Source organism: Argiope bruennichi, chromosome 9 (assembly GCF_947563725.1).
Source record: "Argiope bruennichi chromosome 9, qqArgBrue1.1, whole genome shotgun sequence".
In the NCBI taxonomy this organism is placed as follows: Eukaryota; Metazoa; Arthropoda; class Arachnida; order Araneae; family Araneidae; genus Argiope; species Argiope bruennichi.
In genome coordinates this window covers 119,338,536-119,356,664 of record NC_079159.1, presented here as the reverse complement: position 1 = coordinate 119,356,664, position 18,129 = coordinate 119,338,536, and positions in this window count along the sequence as shown.

Sequence of the window (18,129 nt, the reverse complement as noted above, 5' to 3'; positions counted from 1 at the left end):
TAATATTTAATTGTAATGTAGCCTAATAACTGATAATGCGGTCAAACAGTCATCAAAAGGACCGAAGGGAAAAATACATGACAGACATTTTATTATTTTAAATTATCGATTGTCACTCAAAACATACCACAGTATCACTCATTTTTATATGGGACTTGAAAATGATGGGGGAAGGAAACTTAAAATATCGGTTTTTGTGTGCAAATAAGACTACTAAACTAAAAGAAAAAGCATAAGTATTATAAAATCTAAAAAAACAAACCAATAGAACATTAGGATTATTTTATTAGTTCTGGGGAAAAATTAAAAAAAGCAAATTTTGAAATATATTTTTACTTTTATAAATCTATATAAAAATTTTAGAATTTCCTTTAAGTGCATTTTGTAAAAGAACAAAATTTTCAGATTGACAACTGCATTATTTTTTGATAAATCCAACTTTTTCGGGAAAAAAAAAACCAATTTAAGTAGAAAATGTGGATAAGTACTTTTTTTTATAAATTTAATCGAATACTTCGAAGCGAAGGAGGGAAAAAAATTCTATTCTAAAAAGTGTTGTCCTACAGTCTGATCCAAAAAAAGTGGTGAGAATTGGATTTTAAAATCAACTCATTCCTGTAAAATAACCAGCAACATACATGATGCATTATTGAAACCAAAATGCTTAGTAACGAGTCAGACTCGAGTACGTGTCGCGATGTATTGCGTGCAAGTTTGCATTCACACTGTGCTTGTAGCGATTGATTTTATACGTTATTACTTTTTATATATTTATAAAAAAATTGATCATGTGCGAAGTATGAGTAAGCGTAGCCATTATTATGATAATGGCAATGAAGATTTCAGTTTTTTTCCAAAGACGTAAAAAACTTGTCAGACGATTATCTTACGAAAACTCATACATCAACAGGTGAAAAAAAATTCTAACGATTGGAATTGGGATCCTGCTGAAATTGATTGAAATGAAGCAAAGTATTCTTTTGTGCTTCTCATTTTCTCTTAAGAAATATGCCATATCTATATATACTCTTGTAATCAGGTTTGAAGTGTTTTTGAATACTTCGTCAGTACACCATCATAAAAGGACTCAACACATCTCGTCCATATCATTTACAAAATGAATGTCCCACGAATCGATTAATATTATCGATGAATGTCTATGATGACGATATTTGATAAACGCAGTAAGGGGACATTATTCACGAAATTTAATTTCATCTTTCTTCATGTTATCCTTCTGCCCTCCCCCGGACATTTCAGACATGAGGATAAGAAGGTTTCGGAATGGTTCCTCTCCATCCTGATGGATAGAAAAGTGATGAGGGGTGGTCAACTCACTACCGAGGATGAGATGCATCTCCTACGTGAGAGGATTTATCGAGGTAGGTGATTGCCCTTAGGACTCAGCCTTAGTTTTTGACTTGTTCCTGATATGGTCATTCACATTTTTCCGTGTGCCTTCGGATGGGTCGGAGTAACCAGCTATGATATTATCCTTCTTTTGCACAAAATATTCATTAAAATAATCATTTTGTTAATCAATTTGCCCTCTTATCCACTCATTTGATGATGCAATTATGACAGTTTTCACATATTATAGAAAATGCAATTTTGGACTTCTAATTAACTTATGTATCATTTCACTTGATATGAAATTTTGTGTATTTTTGTAATTAAAAGATTTTAGTCTAAAACTATAAACCATAGACTCATTATTAAACCACAACCGATACTCCGACCCGCTGAAAGGCACACGGAAAAATGTGAATGACCATACCGCAGCGATCTGACCGACGCAACAGCAACACTGGCGGGAACTGTGGTTGAGTAATAAGGACCATCACCGGTCATGGTACAACCCTTCCCTAAGACAGTATGTCCCGTCATCGATGTGAGGAGCCAGACACCCACCTTTTCGTGTAACCACAAGGGTGGCGAGAACCAATCACCATGTCAGAAACTTCTCATCCTCAATTACTAGGTGCCCCCGCCCTCCCGCATGGAACAGCCTCATTATCACAGGAAGAACTCTCGGTTTTTTCATTCAGGCTTCAGTTTGCTATACAAGAATTCAGGTATACGACTACTATTTTGTATTCTGTCATTGCAAAATAATGTCTTGCTTTTATTTTTTACTTTATATTTTACTCTGCTATACCATATATTATGTAATATTGCAATGTACTTATCATATATAAATATCATAGTATGTAAATTTATATGCAATATATTCTACCCCATATTTTTTAAATGGATGTTACGTAAGCAGAAACTAATTAAATACCATCTTGAAATGAAAATTCCGCTAAAGCAAACGTTTTTGTCTCATTTAAATCCAAGTAATGAAGGAAGCATTAAAACTAAACCCAAATAAAAAGGCAGGTGGAACGAACATTATTTCTCTTGAAAAGTGTTTTCAGAATATACCCCTTAGAAAATAGAAAAATGAAGTCGGATAAGAAAGAGGGGGGGGCGATTTGAATTTTAAATTCGGAAGGAGGCGCTCAGGGTCAATTATGCAAATCGTCTGTTGTTTACTTTTAACCTTTAGAAACTGCTTACTGACATTTTTGGTCGCTTCACACATTTGAAACTACCGAGGGACCGTCTCTTTTATCTACTATCGCTTAAATTGTTAAGTGAATAAAACAAAAGGAAAGGCTTTCAGTTTTTGAATATCTCAATTGAATGCTTTTTGAAGCACATTTTTAGAATGTCTGCATTTACATACTTCTGAAAGTACAGACGTTCAATCTCTTGATGGATTTGGCTCAAAATTTGATATGCATCTTCAATACACATGTTCAATTTGTGTACAGGATTTAATCCCTCTATCTCTTTTCGTTTTGTAATTGTGTTAACTTATATTCCAACCGCAGAGCAGACAACAAACTTTCTCTGAATAGATTTTTCTCAAACTAAATAGAAATCTAGAAATTTTATGTAAAGACCCTATACCAAATTTAATCTGTCTATCTTAAATGTTTTATAATTAATTAGCTTTGCCACAAACGGGTGGACTAACATACATTTTTCAAATATGTGTTTTTCGAACTTATGGAGAAGATTGGTCAAAATATTGAATTTTATGACTATTACAATGCTTTTTCTGTACTTCGTGAAAACTTTTCTATACTACGAGAAAGTAAAAAGGGACAGAATAATTCTATGTAAGAGATGAAAATCCTTTTATAGAAATATAGTTTACTAGTGCAGTGATTTACGAATTGGTTAGTAAACGTAAAAACTCTTCAATTGTAACTAACAATTCGAATCCTAACTGAAACTGTTAAATTAAGAATGATATTCTCATGCCAATTTTTTACCAGTACAGATTTAGAAAATAACTCGACAATTCTCAAAAGGCAAAAAACATTTAAACATGTGAAAAATCCTCATCTGATGATTTTGCAAAGCCCATGTTAGCAAATGGTAAATTGGTTGATTAAGATGAGTATCTCGAGTCCGAGATCTGATCCGATTCAAATATAGATTGTTAAACTTTAAATTATCACGTGTATGATGTAGAAATACGGAGATCGGAAACAACCTTTAATATCGTTCTCATGATCGGATCTCGATTGAAGTTTATCAGATTTGTCTTAAGATATTCTTTAAGATACTGATGTAAATATAATATTTGTAACTACTGAGATTTTAAGTTGACACTTTAAATAAATACTTTAATAAGATAAAAAGAACAAATGTACAAATAAATTTAACGACTTTATGAAAATGAGTTAAATATAACTGAGTGATGATAATTAATACCTGAACAGCAGTACCCGAGCTTCACTTTTACATAGAATAGCTACAATTCTTACATTATAAATTAAAGTAAAATAGCTGACCTCAGTGAGTATCGAATAAAAAAGAGAGTGGAATCCATAAATAATTCAAGTGCCTCATTAACTCTTAATTGTCTCTACACTGCAATACGTTTGCAAAACAGAGGGTTTATAAAATTAAAAGGCTGCATTTATGAAAAAAATTGCGATTTAAAGCAAAATTTATTTCTTTATTATTTAATAGATGATTTCGAACACTCTTATCATGGAATTTTCGAAAAGTTTAAACAAAAGATAATATTTTTTCAATTATATTGAAACATTCCACTTGGAAATTTACAAAAATCAACTATCTAAAGTAACTATCAAATATAAAAAAATATACTATTAATTGAAAAAATATTTTTAATTGATTATTTTATAGAAATATAATTCTAATATGATTAGAATTAGGAGAAAAATATGTTAAATATTAATAAAAATTTCATTGATCGAGACATTCTTATATTACGGCTTATAAAAATCTGATTGGTAAATAATAACATTGTTGTCCAAAATTAGATAAAATACAAGCTAAATTTGCAAGGGAATTTTTGATTGATTAGAATATTTTTTCATAATCTTATCGAAAATGCTATTAATTGGACGACAATTTGAATAATTTTATATTTCCTAATAAGGCTTAGATGAAAAAAGGGCTTTTACAAGATTATCATATTTTTTTCCCCTTAAGCGACGTCCTATTCGGAAGAAGATGACAAATGATGGCGGAATTTCCGAAACCTCGTAAGATTTTTTTTTGGTGGACTGAAAGTCTTCCTTCTGGTTGAGACGGAAAGAAATATAGCTGTCGGCTTCTTGTGATGCTTCAGATTTCCTCAAAAAAGCTAAAATTTTCCGTTCTGTTTCCAAATTCAGCATAGACGATTTTATGCGGAAATATCCGTTTGAAATGTTTCGAATGTTTGAAATGTAAATGAAAAATAAAATAAAATTACTAGGCTGTTAGAATAAATGCATCTCGATTCCGGATATTGTAGAGAAAAAAAATGGCTGTTTTAGGAATGCCAGATATCAGTGATATTCGTTTCACGATATAAAGAGTCTTGAAGAAAAAAAGTTTAGAAAGTAACTCAGGAAAGCTTATCTCAATAGTATCTTTAACAAATATATACCATTTAAATATATTGTATTATAATAAAAACTGAATCATAGACATGATGTATATTAATTGGGAGTTAAGAATAATATAAAGTTGATTCAAAATTTCAATTAATTATATATAAGTTATAGTGGAAACCCGAAATCAGACAAAAATCTAACTAGGAAAAACCCGTTCTAACCGACATGGCTAGGGAGAACCCTTTTTATTTGTGTTTTGACTGATTTGTTAGACAATATTATTTGAATATATCCAAATTTATTGCATTAAACAGAGTAAACAACTTAGCTTGAGTAAACTTAGTAAAACACTGTTTGAGGAAAGAACCTATCGTTGAAGAAAAGATACTTTATTTGGATATTGTTTAACACAGTACCGTTATTACAAATTTCTTATTTCGCAAGGCAAACTACTGTTGGCACTTAAAATTGCAGAGAACCATTTTTCATACAGAAATATCTATTTGAAGAAGAACCTACTATCGGACGAATCCTTGTCCAGTTCCTACCAGTTCTTTTTCTTGCTGCAGCTCTCAGTGAAGTTCCAGATTCGGTACTAGTTCGTAAGTCAAGAAAATTTGCGGCAATACATCGATATTCACGTTTGAAAATCATTGAATATGATAAACTTTTGTATCAAACCTATATCCTGATTAGCTGTTATCTATGCAGTAATTTTGAGTAGGTACAAATAATATTGTCTAAAAAAATCAGTCAAAACGCATACAAAATGAGTTCTTCCTAGAGCTGGCAACTAGAACTGACTTATAAATGCTTCTGATTTTAAGTTTAAAACGAATCCGTACTGAATCAGCGATATATTATCCCAAAGCCTATTCTTAATAGAGCTTCACATCATTTTACAAATGCAAAATCTAAACAAAATTTCCTGAAACACTAAAAAGGATTTGTTGAAAAAATGTTTTAAAGTAAAAGAAAAAAATCCTTTGGAATAGAAAACCAAGAAAACACATACTCATTGCCATGTCATCTTTCAAGAGAAGAAAGGAAGGTTTTTTTTTTGCATAAATATCCAAATCCGTCTTTTACCTGCCTCTGCTTCTCTATGCTTTTTATCGTTTATTCTGAGTTTTGCATGTTTTCGATTTGACAGCGAATGGAAATATTTATCTCCATTTTTCGGGCATAATGGAAACTCTTTTATTTGAAAAAGAGTAAAAAAAATCAGTTATTTTTTCGACTATCCTGTTGTGAAGTTTGAGGTAAAACTTGTTGTCTAGACAATCGCTTTATAGTACAACAAACTATAAAGCGATACATTTTACATCGATAGAGCATTTAATTATTCTTTTCGGCTCAACTAAAAAAATTAAAAAATTATTTAATATAATTATAATATTATTTAAAAATTTATAAACTCGATTAAAAAAATTATAAAATAGTATTAGCGAAATATCATTTGTAAGGACATTTCTAACAGTATAAGGGCTCTAACTATACCTTGATCTTTTCTTTATAGATAGTAAATGTGCTGCACTAACAAACGAGCATTCTCTAACTTACTTGGATGAGTAGCTGTAAGCAGGTTCTCGCTTTCTCAAACGGTGATGTGGTCAGGAAAGTCGCATAACTTCTATGGCAGCAGTTGATATTCGTACTGGGATGACTATTTTGAAACAGAAGCAAAGTGCCGGGTAAATTATCGTCGGGGTCTAAACATTCAAATTTAAGGCGCGATTTGATGTGCCGGAGCGTTTTTTTTTTTTTTATCAACTACTCCCATACTGGTAGATATATTATTTTGATAATATTAAAATTTAAATGGACTCACTGATTTAATATGTTCATTTGCAACCATACAGATCGTATTACTTCGTATTCTAACAACCTTCTCAGAAGTAGCTGATTCTACCAATACTTTTGTATTGATTTTTGTGTTAATCGCTGAAATGAAAAAGACAGAGAAAATTCGAAATGGTTACATTCCGGCATGAAAGATTTTGAAAGTATACATAGAAAGATGTATTCTAAATTGCGAATGCATTCACGTTAGTAAACTTCTTTTTTTTTTTTAGTTTGTATATGCACTTCGCTGAATATTTAATTTCAACAAGCCAACAAAAATTAAAATTAGTTTTCTTGAGAGGGGTGGAAAGGGAGGGAGAGAAGGAAAGTCAACCAACCAACTCTCCGATCCGCCACGAAGGCACACGGACTGACCTGACCGCCGCAGCAGTAACACTGGCGGAAACTGTGGTTGATTCCTAAGGGCCATCACCGGCCACAGTACGAAATTCCCCGAAGGAAGTACGTCCCGTCATCGATGGGATGAGTGAGATCCCCCACCTATTTGTGTACCCTCCAGGGTGGCGAGATCCAACTACCATGCCGGAAGCATCTCATTCTCATTTCGTGGTGCCCCTCCCGGGGATTGGGGGAGAAGGAAAATATGAATTTGCTAAAGCTTGATACAGACTTAATAATTAGAACATGCAATACTAAAATTGTGTATATGTGCTTTTTCTTCACTTCATTAAAAATAATAAGCTATATATTATGCATATATAAATTTGTTATGTGTCTTAAAATAGTACTCTACCATGTTTAGGAAAATATATTAGGTCCACAATTTTGCTTTCACGATTTTTTCTTCTCTAAATTTGAAGTTTTATTCTTAAAAAATGATTACCTATTTATGATTCAAAGTACTGTCTGTTGCTGCTGACTATTTTTTTCACTCTTTTCAAATGTCGGATACCATCTCGAAAAAACAATGCTTCTTTTGAAGCAATGCATGATTCGATCCATTTTTGGACTTCTTCATAAGATCGAAAATGCTTATCAGCCATCCGTACCCATCAGTCGAAACAAATGATAGTTGGTAGGAGCAACGTCTGGAGAGTACAGTCAGTGAAATACGACTTCCCATTTCAGCGTTTCCAAGCCTATCATGACCAATCTTGAAACCTATGGCTGAGCCTTGCCATGCTGGAGAATAACTCTGTCGTGTCTCTTTTCACTAGTCGTCATTTTCTCCTTCAACCCTCTATTAAAACGTTTCATTGGGTTCGATACAGATCTCCTGTGATGGTTTCACTTTGTTTCAACAGCTCATAATATATCACAACAAGTTGGACCCACCAGATGTAAAGCATTATCGATGTAACGTTAGCATCGAGAACATTCTGAAGAGCTGAAACAAATTACGACAATGTTCTTTCACTAAAGGCAGACTCACTGTAAATACTTGAGAGCATTCGATGCGCCTCAGCCGCAGCTTTCTTCAAATGAAAGTAGGAAATCAAAGCTTCCCGTAAACGATGAGAATTTTGCTCGAAAATGGACAGTTTTGATCGAGAAAGAAAATTAAGACGCAAACAGGTATTCACTAATGCAGTGCTGTCGGTATTTTGGTATGTGTCTAAAAGTACCGTGTGATATTTATGATCTACCTATTTTAACCAAAACGGCGGAAGCAAAGTTACACACCTAACATTTTATACTTTACTTTCTGCCTTTATGTATGCATAAAATTTTAGAAGGCAGTTTCGAAGACAGTGAAGAGACTTTCGATTTTTTGACGTCTTTTTATTTCATCCCGGAGTGGCACGCATTATGTACAAGCAGGAGCAACGAATATACAACACAGAACAACGACACAGAGCGAAAAGAAAAAAAAAGCTGATGAACATTTTATCCCTGGTCTTATATAACATGAGATTTCTGACACGTGTTGATTCTAGTAGGAATTTCTCACACGTGTCGACCTTGACAAGGGAAGCAGCTGGACCCTTTAGAAGAATCTGTTTACATCAGCGATTCTCTATCCCTTCATTCGGCACGTGAGAACCATCGACACAATCATTTTTACAAAACTTCAGTTGAATTAATTAAATAGAAAAGGTGGAATGGGATCAGGAAATAAGAGAATATTTTAGAATGACTTTGACCTGGGCTGAATTAGGCTAAAAATTTAGGAAATGAATTAGGATTAAATTAAGTTTTAAAATATCATTACATACTATATATATATGTAATGATATTTTAATATATAATTTAATCTAAATTAATTTCCTAAATTTTTGCCTACTTCGACCTATGTCAGGGTGATTTTAAAGTGTTCTCTTGTTTCCTGATATCATTTCACGTATGAAGCTGTGTAAAAATTACTGCGCAATCAATTCTACGTCTCAAGTGAAAATGATACTTTCGGTGCCCTTTTCAAAGGTCACCACGTAGATTAAATTGGTGCGTGGCCGGAAATCCCATGTTGTATAAGACTAGTGATCATTTGTTTCATCCCTTTTTGACTTCTGCTTTTGTGTCGCAATGCGCCTTCTTATAAATATTCATGCTTGTCTCCCGGGAGAAAATAAAACGAAATTAAAAATCCAAAATATTTCTTCACTGCTTCGAACCTGCATTCTACTGCAAACAAAAATAATGTTACATATATATATTTGTTCAGATGATGGGTTTGTCTTCGACATCAGAATAGAGCGAAAATTTCAAAGACAAAATAATCCATTAATCGGTTGCAAAAAAATCTCTGCGATACGATTGCAATGATAATTATTAAAATGCTTAATCCTGTATTCATATATTAGTTCACGCTTTTGTTATCCAGCATTGAATTTTCAAAAACGAATATGATGGCGGAAATTTATATTTCTCTAGACATACGTAGGGGGCCAAGGCAGAAAAGGGTTGGATGATAATAAATATTCATTTCTGGCGGTGAGTGATTCACTCAATGCACGGAATCCGACTCCCCATCAACGTCATCACTGGGTAAATATGTTGCTTCATCTACGGTTCGTGCTGGAAACGATGAATTTAGATTTCAGAAATTAATTTGGATCAACTGCAGACGGAATTTCTAGTTGAAATAAGAATTCTAAGTTAAATATGGCATTCATTCACAACAAAAAAAAAAAAAAAAAAAAAAAAACGTATCATTTAATATCTTGATACATGAAATTTATTTAATCACGCTTTCCGTATGCTTTGTCCATCGTTATAATGTTCTTTTGCAATAATTAAACACACTGCTTGAGAGTTAAGTCCAAGCATTTTTGAAATGATTTGAATTACTATTGCCAACCAGAACAATCCAAATCAAAACAAATATCAATGAATATTGGTAAATTTTTTGTTACTGAATGCAATGGTGATTAGAAAAAAAAATATTTAGAAAGGGGGGTAATACAATATATGTAATAATACATTACAAGAAACAGTAATATGATTGCTTATTCATATTACACAAAAACATTTCAATCAAAAACATTCAAGATTTTTCTATAGAGAAAACACATAATAAAAACTTATAAATAAATTAAACTTAAAATAAACGAAAAATATGAAGTTTTGGCAGAGTTAGTTAATGTTAAATCACATTTTCGCGTTAAATGACACTGCACATAGCAGCTAAGAATTTTTATTATGTTCCTTGACAAGGTGTCATTTCTTTCATGACCAATAAATGCCAGGAATTCCAAATTGGGCATGGCGCACTTTATTCGGGCATATAATGAAATAATTAAATATTTCCTGAAACCATTAAGAAAAAGCTATAATAATATATTACATGTTGGTATCTTTACTCTTTAAATGAAACATTTAAATTCAATGATGAATATAAAGTTCCATTCAAATTTTATTCTACTGCTCTTGTGCGATTACTTTTCTTAGCTGTTTCTCATTAAAACAGGTTGATTAACGTTCATTAAGCGAGGTTTCAGTCTATTTTCAGTCATGTTGGAGTTACGAGGGGATAAAAATTTCTATATTCCTCATATTTCTATACTTCTGATATTCTTTCGGACGGCTATCTCAGGTATCGGAGTGGGAAGCTTCCGGCATAGTGTTGTCATAGCAGGGTTGTTTCTTGCAACCTTGTTGGGTACAAAAATGGTGTTAAGCTGGTTGTCTTTTACCAATGCCAGGACGTTCCTCCTATGGGAGGAGTTGTATCGTGGCCGGTGATGGCCTTAGGACTCAACCAGAGTTACAACCATTGCTATGGCGGTATTTTTGTCATTCAGGTAAATTCGAATGCCTTTAAGTATAGGTGAAATAACCTTTAGTAATTTGGTTATATGATCTTTTATTAGAATTGTTCTTTTTATATTAGAAGACTCTTTGAATTTTCAAATTTTACGGTTTTAATTAAATTTTAACTTAACTTTTAAGATAGTAAATTGAAATTTGAAAAGGGATTTTTATCTCTATTAGGACATTCTAAAATACTTTTATTCTGTTTGATATTTATATATAATTCTTCACAAAATCGTGAAGAATTCGTAGTAATGTATTGGGAATTGTAGTATTTCAAGTTTGAAAATCATCTTTTCTTTTTGCACAATAATAGTGAAATGCTGATGGATAAGAGATTATTTCTACATGAAAAGTTTGTAAGAAATTTAAGATGCACAAAGTCACAATACATTGCTGCTACGAATACTTTGTATTGTGCTACAAAGCCACAATTTAAAGTATGCTGAGTGGGAGATGAGCACGCCTTGCCTTACACTACACACTTTAGGAATGAGTTACTCAGACGACATGGGCATTAACGTCTGACATAACTAGAATTAAGCTCACTTGTATGCGTATTACAAAGGTATGTGCATTGTATTGTAAATAGGAGTAAACCTCATTCTTTCTAAACACCCAAAGTCTACAAGAATGGTATATACGGAATGGTCTTTTCGTGGTATATACAAGGTATATTTAGAATAATAATCATCACATTATTAGCATAAGGACTGAAGGTAGAATATTAAGGGCCATCATTGCTCACAGTGCAATCGTTCCTACGGGCAATAAGTTCCATCATGGAACTGGAGGTAACTTAACCGAACGGCATTATTAATCCCCAAGAGAAAGTAGGAAATGCATACTTATTGGAAGATTTCTCATCCATTCGTATGTACTTCCTTCGACAAGTACATACGAATGAGGTGTAAAATTTCATCCTTCAAGATCAGAGCATTTCTGAGTTATTGCATTTATGGACAGGAAAGCAAAGAAAACAAAAATGTAAACGTAATTTCAAAAATACTTTTCTCAGATTTTTAGTTTCAGAAACATCTGAAACGTAGAAGTTTACCAAAAAGTCGGAATTGAATCTTTTTGTATATTTCGTACATGAGAAAGTAAAAATCAAGTTCAGAAATAGAATACATAATGATATTTATAAGCATATGAAATATATACGATGTAGCATTAATAATTACATTGAATATCTAAGCGCTTTTGATACAAATATTTAGAAAAATCTACTTTTTGTTCCAAAGAACTCAGTCACAACAAGAATACACATCCTTCTACAGTTCTGACTTGACTTTTCGAACCAGAAATATTCGATTTCTGTCATTCTGTTAATGACAAACTGATGGTTACTTCTATTGCAATTAATGATATAAATTGTAATAAGTATTGCAGATATGTTGAAAAACTTCAAAGAAGAAAACTTTTTCGTTGAGTAAGGGATAATCCATTTTTTAAATTAGGGTTTCCTTTTAAGAATAGTCATAAAGAAAAAAACAATTGAGTTCGCATGACAAGATTAAATTTATAAAACAAGCTGTCAAAATCTGTTTCAGTTTAGTGCTACATGTTTCAGAAAATCAGAAAGATTGGCAAGAGCGTGGGTGCATCCATTTCCTGTTTTTCTTCTCCAGAAAGACAGAAAAGAAGGAAAAACGGCAGAATATACTACCTTTTTCGCTCATTTTCACCTATTCCTTTATTGCATCAGGCAATTCACTTCCTCCTTACTATATATTTGTAAGAGCGACAGGAAAAAAAAGGACCTGCTTTCTTGGAGCGAGGAGCAGTTGTCATCGTTCTCTGATAATATGCGGAGAAACGAATGATATATATATTGTATATTTTTTTTTCTTTCTTATCAGATGGAGCTTGAAGACTACCGTAGCAGATCACAGATGTTTCGATTGTGACACAATGGATCATTTCTTTGGATAAGTACCAAGAAATGAATCGGCAAGTAATGGCTTGTATAAAAGAGAAGTACATTTACCGGAAGCTAATTTTTTTTTTATTTGAATCTGAGATGAAATTGTTTCCCGCATCAAGATTAAAACTATTCATACATATAAAGGAATGAAAAACTTAAATAAAAAATATTAAAGAGATTTTATTCTTTTTTCATCTTTTACATTATTTAGTATATATTTTACTTCCTCCTACCAGCATGGATGAAAGAAAGTTAGAAAAAAAGAACATGTTTTCCAGAGCGAGGAACAGTGGTTGTAGATCGTGGATTAATTTAAGTTCAATTATATTAACATCCTGTTCTAAAGCAACACTAGGGACAGATCTCGTAATTTTGAACCACGTTCAGATGACGAGGGCGACACTTGAGCTGGTACCCCTTCAAACTTCTTCGCCATATTAGCGGGATTGCATTTGGCCCCAACGGATTTAACGATCAAAAGACCCGCTTGCACGAGGGTTCTTCGGTGGAATAGGGTTTCGAACCTGAAACCCTCTGATTGCGAAGCTGGGACCTCACCACCAGCCCCCTCCCCGTTCTTGGATAGTATGCGGCAAAACGAGTGATATATTGTATTTTTTTTTACTAGATAGAGCTCGAAGATCACAGATATTTTCATTTAAAAGGCTTATACATTTTCATGATTTAAAAGATTTTATTTTTGTCTTTAGCTTTTGCATTGTTTGGAATATATAGTCATGCATCATTTAACGAGCATCTAGTATATTCAGTGATTCGCATAGCGGGCAAAATAAAATGTAAAACAGTGACTCGCTTAACGCACGATGTTTCACAGAACGAGCGGTGAGAACACACCGAGTGCTGGATCAGTCTGTGTGGAGCACTTGTTTGAAGAATGTCTGCATAGATGAAGTTTCGACTGTATAGCGTTGTCGAACGCGACTCCGATGAGTTTGACCAAGTGCTTGGGGAACCTTTATTGACGAAATTTTGTCTCTGGCCAAGAATATGAAACCAAAATTGGATAACAACAATATTGATCAGCTGGTGGAAGAACATATCGAGAACTACCGAAGAGCTTATGAAGTTGTGTTCTGTGTCACAGAAAAATGCTACGGAGTAGATTTGGTCAGGAGAAGAAGAAATAATAGATGGAACAGAAGAACAAATTTCCGGTGAAATCAGAGAGATACTGAATGCATATAAATTATGGCATCGTGTGCTGAGATGCATCCCTCTAATAAGACATTAGTTAGGCTTTCTATGCAAACTAATGATTATGCTGCGTCACATTTTCACCAAATTTTAAAATGTAGCCAGACAAACGTCTTAAGACATGCTTGTAAAAATTACTTGTGAAAAAGTATGCTTTATAAATAATAAATTACGTTATTATAAATTTGTTTGAGTATTTTTTTCGGAATGGAACGTTTTTTCCTAATTTGTGTAGTAATATTTCTTAACTAAGTGTTTCTCATTAGGAGTAAAATTCGGAAAGAGTTACGTTCGTTAAACGAGATTCCATTAACGAGATTTTACTTTCCAAATGTAAATCTCCTGAAAATGAAATTATCATTAGGGAAGTTCCCAAATAATTCTTTTCAAAACTGCCTCTGAAGATGAGTCGTTTATGCGAATCTGGGATGCGCTAAACTTCTTAATCGCTTTTACATTGAAGTGATGTAATACTGAAAAAGAATACATGCTAGAAAATTGTTTGAAGGACTTTGCTCATTTAAGGATCAGTCAAAAATTTAATTTCAGTGCTTAAAATACAAAACAGATTCAAAATGTTATTTGCTTCTTGAAATTCTACTTAAAATCTACTTTTTGACGCGATTACTCCTATTTAAACATTTCCGGGGGGAAGGCACAAGTGTTTCAATCCCTCTGAAAAGCAAATCATTGAAAAATCAGCGTCCGATAACAATTCTTAAATTGCAGCCTTCACCTCTTCATTCGTTGGTGATTTTCCCTCGAGCTTGGTATTATTAATATTTGTACGTCCATTCTCAAACGAGTAGCACCACTTTGCGATAACGTGACGCGACACTGCATTTTTAACATACACTTCATGCAACTGCTGATTAAATTTCAGTGCAATTATACATTTTCGCCAAGAAAAATGAACGAATCACTGCACATATTTTTAGTTCGTATGCTACACAGCTGCTGAGGCATGTTTGCGACTGATTATCGCACAAATTAAAATTGCTGAAAGCTGCTACATCACACGATCCAAAAAAATGTTCAAAGTGTTGCCATACAAAGTTTCATCAAAAATTTTCATTAATTAACATTTCAACTGATGTACATATTTCTATTTTGCGGAAGGCATGAAAAAAGGAAAACAAACGTATGATTTATTATTAAGTTTGCATAAGTTTTAGTTTGGTAAGACATAAAAGCCATTTTGGATACTTTAGAAGGTACAAGTAATTCAGAAAAATGAATAACATCTTTATTTAAAAATATGGCAGAGTTTCACAGAAGAAATTATCTATTTCGAGATAGACACTATTTTAGACTACATTTATTGAATCTGATTTTCCTTTTAATTTATCATTGTATAATCAATGATATTTGATGCTGATAGTAATATGAAAAATAAACAACGTTTCGTGATACAGTTTTTGTAGTCATACAATTGGTTCCAATGTATTATTAAGTGGCTTAAATGCATACACTTAATTTCATTTTTAATATAAATAGCTCCTATTTTGTGCAAGAAAACTCTAGATTTAAAATATAATTACATGATCTTATGAAGTTCTTTCTAATGCTTGCATTTGTTTATGAAAACATTTCCGATTCACTCGCTACTTTTCCATGTTGAAACATCACTGTATATAAATATACCAGAGAGTTGTTGTTGTTGTTGGAGAATACTATAAATAGTTGCTCCGACTCCTGAAGCACATGGAAAGATCTGAATGACCTGAAGCCACGACAGCTTTGGTGGGAACTAAGGTAAAGTCCTAAGATCCATCCTGGGCCACGGTACAACCTCCCCTGTAGCTGGCAGGTCCTGTCCTCGGTAGGGAGTAACTGATCCCACACCATTTTTGCACCCACCAGGGCTGCGAAAGCCAACCACCATTCTGGAAGCTTCTCATTACCATTTCTGGGGTGCCCTCCCCTTTGGACAGATATGATGAAGTGTAAAAATTTTTATTGATTCGTAATTTCATTATTTTATATACAGTGGAACTTCGCTTAGTGAGCATAATTCGTCCCACAATTTTTGGCCATAGAATTTTTCCCATAGAAATCCACGCTAACCAGAACCATTCCGTAAAAACAAATACTTAAATAAACTTATAATAAAGTAATTTATTATTTACAATGCATGCTTTTTTTATAAGAAAATTGTCTAAAGACATTTGTCTTTGGATAAACTTTAAAATTCGGCGAAAACAAGACTGCATTGCTGTTAAATAAGTTTGTAGCGCTCATAGCTACTCCCTTATCAGAGTGATGCTTTTTAACATCCGATTCAATAATTCACCATGTTATCAACACTGGAAGGTTGTTTCTCGGTTGCATTTATTATTTCTTCATTCTCCAGATCAAATAATCTCCGAGGCTTTTTTACCGTGACACAAACTGGAGCTCTACAATCTCTTCAATATTTCTTCTACCTGCTCAACGAAAGCTTTACTGTCCCTCTCTAGTTCTATAATCATGGCCAGATACAAAATTTCGTTTAAGTCGCTTTCGACAACGCTATGCGGTCAAAACTTCTTCCTAGTAGATATAAGATTTCTCTTCAAACAAGTACTCAACACAGACTGATACAGGCAATCCAGTACATGATGTCATGGTATCTTCGCCCCAAATGCTCTGCAAAACATCGTTCATCAAGTGAGTCACTTTTTTACTATTTATTTTGCTCGTTATGCGTATTACTCTTGATTCGAGGTTTGACAACACTCCACTTTTCAATTTCTGCCGATTTTTTACCAGTGCTCCACTGTCCTTTTTCCAACTAATTCCGAAGTCATTTTTTTTTTCCTGTTACACTAGAGTCTAGTCAGTGCATAGGGCATAATTTCTACTCCATAGTCACTGAAACGTTTTTCTTTTATCACCCATTTCGAGATCTTCATTGTGATACACATAAAAAAAAAAACATTAAGCATACCCCAAGAACAATTTACGAATAGTGTGCGTAATGTGCAGTTATAATCAGGGACAGCAGCAACAATTGAGGTCCGTTACACACTGACGAAACAATGAACAATGAGCAGAACGCTGCTCTTTACCTGCCACAATTTGCATTTTGCACACAACCCGTAGGGCTATCGTAGCAGACGCCCGCTTCCAATGCCTTTGCAATGTAACGCTTTGCCTTCCTCATTTAATTATGATAAAAGAAAACTAGGCCGCATAGTCGCGAACCGGATACTCGGGAATGTACTGTATTAATATAGACAGAATACATCAAGAATCTCAAAAACGATTACATTAAGCCTTCTTCCGCCTGAGGACAACTGATGCAAACAGTCTTTAATATCAGTGCTTATTTCCTGGAAGTGGATAAAAAAGATCTTTTCAAGGATGCAGTGTGCTTTTAATTAAGGCTTAATTGGCTCTCTCCCGAAGTGGTGCTTCCCCTACCAATCCTCGGTACTCGGTGCTTCGGGGAAAGCAAACATTGCCTGTCACTGTAGGATGATCCTTCGCTGTCGAACAAATATTGATTCCCTTCCCTTCTCGGTACGAGACCCCCCTCGAGGGGAATGAGAGCGGTAAATGATAATTAAAAGGATGTATCAAGTTTCAGTTCTCCGAGTGCTATAAACAGGTCGATTTCTATTCTCCTGTTCCAGCTCCAGGAACGCTATTGCTCATTCCGGGATAAATAGGTTCATTGAAGCGCGAGTTAATTTGTAGTGGGAAATAAATTGAGCTCTTTGATTTTGAAAAATAAATATTTCTCATGAGTTAAAATTACTTAAAAGAGAGTGCGCATTGTTTATTAAATTATTTCCGAAGAAAGGAAATTTTACGTATTTTTTCTTTTAAAGAGAAAGAATATTGAGACCAAACATTTTTATCTCGAACCCCCAAAATAATTTGCATATATGAAAGTGCACATTAACATATAAGATAATACCCAAGTGCGTATTAAGCAAGTGTATCAAATAAATGCAGATATTATTACTTGTGGGACTCACCAAAACTTAAAATCAGAATTATGTCACGCATGGAGAGATTTTTAAGAATTAGAAA